Genomic DNA, 6,000 nt, shown 5'->3' with positions numbered 1-6,000 from the left:
GTAGGGGCTATTTTCTCAAACTTAAAAAAGATCCCTTCAGAGCCACAGATGACACACTCCCTATAATCAGCAAACTGGTCTTGATTGGGAACATCAGCACAGATACCCTCTTTAATTTAATTTATTTATATACTTCATTCATTCAAGTATATAAAAAAGTATAACATTGATCATTTACAAGATACACTTTTGATGTCTTCACAAAATCAAACTGCATATTTTTGTAATGTGTAAAAAGTTCTCTCCTGCTATGAATCTCAATATTGTGGCTTCTCTCAGATAAATGGTACAGATACGGGCCTATTTGACAGTATTGTGGTACAAAGTTTCACAGCCAGAGATAAGAGATTACAGTTGGCCTCTGTTTGAGTTTGTTCTGTCTCTACGCAGGACATTCCAGGAGCTGTGCTGTGTGACGTCTAATATATGGGATCACATTTCAAAAAGCACGGCTCCAGCAGCCCACAGTCAAACCACAGACCTCTTTCTGGTGCAGCTGATTACTCGCAAAGCATTAATAACTTCAGGATTGGCTTATTAGATAAAGACAAGTGTACACACGGGAGCAATTCATTCCTCAGAAACTAGGAGGAAACTGCACATACACCCTCTTTTTCCTCTCTCGTGTTGCAGCGTAGTCGCATGCAACATGTTAGGTTCTTGTCATCTTTTTATCCAGCTTCATACATTTACTCTACTATCCTTATATCCTTTACTTGCTCCCTCTATGCCCTCCTCCTCTTCCCTCCTCCTCCTCCTTCACAGTGCCCAGCCTCTACTGGCGCCACATCAGGGTTATCTGGGGTTCCACAGCAGAGGGGAATGCGTAGAAACAACAATCGTACATTTTCACAGGGTAAAACCATGAATGAACCACACACACAAAGCACAAAATATTCTGGCCAGCAAACGCCTGGCAGCACTGACCAAGAAAATCTCATTAAGCACTTTTAGGATTCATTTTTTGCTCTTATGCTACCAATTATCCAAATGCATACAAAGGCTGTTTTAACTCCCTGTGATATTTATCTCCTGGCAAACCTAAATCCACGGGTGACAGAGTTTGCCAGTGGTATGGGCTGTATATCCTTAGAGAGCAGCAGAGAGTGCCCAAATGCAGTGCTGCTGTGTGCTGACAGAGGAGGTACAAAGGTGAAGCTGTGAGCACAAACTCTGCACAAATACAGGAAACCTGATATTCCAGCTCACGACATGGACTGTAATCTAGAGGGAGGGAGAGTGTGTGCTTGTGTGTGATATCAACAGCAGTGAACATTAAGTCCTGCAGGAAACACTCTCCACAGGCGGGTACACTGTGTGTGTGTGTGTGTGTGTGTGTGTGTGTGTGTGTGTGTGTGTGTGTGTGTGTGTGTGTGTGTGTGTGTGTGTGTGTGTGTGTGTGTTCACAGTGCATCTGCACCACAATTAATCATCCCAGACTAAGGTAAATTGAGAAACGGTGTCAGTGCAGAGTTCAACCGGCTTTCCCATGCACTCACACTTTCTCAGATCTGAGCATGAAATGCAACAAAGAAGAGTATTTAAATATATGTAAATCGCTTAAATACATCAAATTAATTGCATGCACTTATACAAAGATATTTCTCATCAATAAAAAGCAGCTCTTTCTTGGTTAATCAAGCAAGGAAAGATAAAGCCGTTAAGTTCCATTGACAGATTAATACTGTCACTTTCATTGACTGTTAAACAAGAGCTGTGTTTGTGACCATGTACAGTTCAGTGCAGTGCCTCTGTGGGCTCGCCCTGACCCAGCATTGTTATCTGAAACCCTGGGCACCAAGCTCCAGTGCTCAGCTATGCCGTCACCCCCTCTAGGCATGTAGCAAACATAGCCCTTTGAGTAGCCAACGAGCGGCTGCCCTCCTAAGCCTCGCAAAGCAGCTTAGAGCTCCGGCCGCCTCCACAGTGGTCACACGTGTGAAACGTGAACTCTCCCTGACACACAAACACAGGCAGGCAGGCTCGCCACTGCTTGTGCATCGTCACAGTGGGAGGGGTGGGGCTTGTTCAGCTTCATATGGACAGAAATGGAACGGGTAAGGTCATAGTCACTCCCACTCAGCTGCACTAAAGCACATTCCCCCCCTCAGAGAGAGAGAGAGAGAGAGAGAGAGAGAGAGAGACACACACAACTACTCATGTTCTCCCTAGGAAAGAGGGAGTGTTCCAACAAATCATAGCCATGTGTTGGGAGAAGCTGACAATGTGTTCCTGAACTTGTGCTGGAAAGAATACACTTTCCTAATGACACATAGATTCCCACTTAGAGCCTTCCATCAGGCACTGAGAGCAAATGAACCAAGAAATACTTTAGTAAAACTCAGCTTTAGTTTTGTTCCGTTTTCCTTCACTGTTCTCCAAAACATGATGCAGCCTGGGTGAACAGCTACACCCAATTAGAATCAATTACGGGCTACAAAAACAGTCAGACAAACTAGTTTCTCTGACAACAGAACTAACGCGTATTTATCTTGTATTATCTCATGGTTTGTATCGACTCCTACCATTGGTTGCTTGTGATTTTGTTGTTTTAAGAATTTAAGCTTTTTTCTTATCCTCAATAAAAGTCAATTAAATGACTAAAATCTTAATGTAAAATGTTCTGGACACTCAGCAACCACAGATCAGTATTGGGGCTTCTTCTTGCATAAAGTAAGCTTTGCGATTCCTTTGTAGCCTTGGCTTTTCTCCAGCTCTCTTTGATTTGTGACTCAGCTAAAGGATAAATATATCCACCTTCATCCTGCTCCCTTCATTTCTGCTCGTCTTGTTTCTCTTCCTCCTCCTCACTTTTCTCTGCTTAGGGAAGAATGAAGAACTAGCCAGTAGCGACCAGTAAGTAGCAGAGGGATTCACAAATACCGTATGTGAGGATCCAAAATATATCCTGAGATGATATTCCTGTCTTCCCTGCTGACACAGATCTTAAGTTCATGTCTCAAACATTTAATATTCTTTTTCTTACTTTTGATCAAACTATTTTCAGACAAATCGTCATCCAATGCATCCTCCATATTTTTTCCCACTTGGCAGTACACATAGGGAACCTTCATCTGTTCTCTGTGTGCCTCTCATACACTGAACATTTGCTCTCACGTCAAACATGCCGTGAAGAACAGACGAATGCACAAGAACGCATATTGAGTTGGAGCTGACGTGTTCACGAATAACTGTGACGTGAAGGATGCTGAACAATCTACAGCACTGTGGCTATTTAAAGCATTCAAATGTGTTGTATCATTTATGTAGTGCATGCGTGTGATATTCAGGCAGTCAGTAGCTGTACATATAGCAGGGAAATATGAGTAAGCCTTTGTGGCGTGAGATAGGAAAATACGTTCATACGTACTAATACCGTCAGCCTGACACTTCTTTTCTAAAATGTAATGGTTTAGACCATCAGAATGTAAATTAATATAGGAAAAGTAAGTAAATTACAGTAGGCTTCCTCTATTGCGAGTTATGTTGCATGCTTTTGCCTCTTCACGGGTGGTCTGATTCTAAAAGATCTAGACTACAGATGGGACATTTCTAACTAATTGGGCTTCATCTTGGCATCAAAGTAAGCTGGCCAAGAGATAACTGATGAGTAAATAAGATGTTCTGACATGTGCCAAAAATTATTTATAGAATTACTTTTGCAGTGTGATTAGATGAACAAGCTTAGCTACACCAAACCACTTTAGAGAAGTTCATTATTAACGTTATCTAACAATCATTTGATGAACATTTGGAATTTAAAAACCCATATTCACTGATGACAAGTATGTTTTTCTCAAAAAGCTCTGAATAAACTAGATTACCTCAATTGCATGTTGGGCTGTATCTCCACACACACACACACACACACACACGTCATGTTGCATGCATATTATCTTGAGGCAAACTCATGACTGCTGGCTGTGTGAGGTGCGTGGTGTGGGTTTGCATGTGTCTGTCATTCACTCACATCCAACAGGCCATCAGATCAGTCCCACCGCTCTGTAAACCACTGCAGACTGGCATTTCTGTGATGCAGACAGGAAGAAAAAAAATTGACTGCAGTAGGGTTAAATGAGGTACCAACGCTGTACGATAACAGAATATTTCTCTGAAACATGATGAGACAGACTGAATATAAATTGATTTCACTGTCTCTGATAAAATATGCTTATGTATGCGTCAATGGCCAAACATTATTAAGCAGTTCTGAGTGACCTTATCTTCCTCAACTATCTGCTTTCACTGCTGTACATTCTGGGTTATTTCGGTGCACTGAAATAACCTAGTTTGGCCTTTAATAGCCCCGCTGTGATGTTCCCACATAACCCGAATGTGGATAAGAAAATATGAGTGTTGTGTCTTAGTGGTCTTTACTGCCCCCTGCTGGACTACTTTACAATTCTATACATGAACAATGTGAATCCATTCTATCAGTTGTTTTTACTCATTTAAACACAGGAAGACAGGCATATGTGTCTATGAGCATATTCTATGAGCGTATTCATACGTTTGTCTTTGCAGCTCTTCATCAGTCATGAGTATAATCCGCAGTTATTTAAGTCTCCTTCCAACCAGCTGGCTGGCGTAAGCAAGTGTGTTTAAAACGCAGACAAGGCCAGTAAACTTCCCCTAATAACACTGCACAGTTCACAGTCAAAAGGCAGCACATTGCACATTCCCTTTCATCTCTCCAGTGCCTTTGAGACAGAGACAGGAGTGGGTTTTGAAGGGAGGGATGAGGGTTGTAGTCAGAGGAGGGGGAGACAGCCAGGCTGAATCTCTGTTTTGCCCCAGGGTTTGTTGCTGCTGCTGTTGCTCTCTCTTTGTCTGAGGACTGATTAACAAAGAGCAAGACTAAAAAGAGTGAATATGAATTGTGCGTGCTGACAAAAGCTTCCATTGTCTCAAACCGCTACAGCATTTTACACGTGTGAAATGGAGGGAAACTCAGATGAAGAATACAAAGATGTGTTCAGATACAGAACAATGTAAAAATACTCAATCAGGAGTAAAAGCCTTGTATTTCGAATTGTAGCTTAATGGATGTTGTAAAGCAAAATGAGCTTAAAATTAGTCATTATGCACAAAAGCTCTTTTAAATGTTGTAATGTTAATGTTTTAGCTGGTTGTGGGGGCATTAGCTCTAATCACTTGAAATAACATTACTATTTTATGAGTTTATCTCATGCTTTTAAAGTGGCCATATTATGCTCATTTTCAGGTTCATAATTGTAATTTGAGATTGTATCAGAATAGGTTTACATGGTTTAATTTTCAAAAAACAAAAAATTTTTGTTGCACATTGCTGCAGATCCTCTTTTCACCCTGTGTCAGGTCTCTGTTTTAGCTACGGAGTGAGACCTCTCAACTTCTGTAACATCTTTGTCAGTCGCACATGCGCAGTAGCTAGGTAAAGACTACATGAGCTAGCTAGCTGTTTCTCCAACTTTGGCCTGTACAAGTCAGGATTAGCCGGGAGACTTCTTCTAAATGAGGGCGCACTTCCAACTTTGCGTGGAATACCTGCAGAACAGGGACATATAAGTAGTTCTATGCAATTTATTTTGTAGATTAGGGTGAATTTGTGTGTTGTTGCAGTGTTTCACCAGTGAGAACGAGCTAGCATGCTAACGGTTAGCCCCCTAGGCCCCTCGTCTCAGCTAGTTACGTAGAAAGCCGTGCAGATTTTGAACAGCTCACCCGGAGACTGAAGGCACACATTCAGAAACCGTATCTCACTCAAAACAGCATGGATGGGTTTTTTTCAAAGTTTGTATGCCTGTGGAAGCACCAGAGACACAAAATAACACCCCAAATCAAATATTTCATAATATGGGCACTTTATGTAAATAAATCTTATTATCCTAAAATCATAACTAACTACTGGTAACTTGTAACTCACAGCCATCATGTAGTGGAGATTTAAAATCATAAATTTTTATCTAAAACCTAGAGTAGTTAAATAATAATATTACACAGAAGGGAAATATTTAGAAA

Source organism: Sander vitreus, chromosome 22, assembly GCF_031162955.1.
Source record: "Sander vitreus isolate 19-12246 chromosome 22, sanVit1, whole genome shotgun sequence".
NCBI classification, from domain to species: Eukaryota; Metazoa; Chordata; class Actinopteri; order Perciformes; family Percidae; genus Sander; species Sander vitreus.
Note: the sequence above shows the minus strand (reverse complement) of the source record.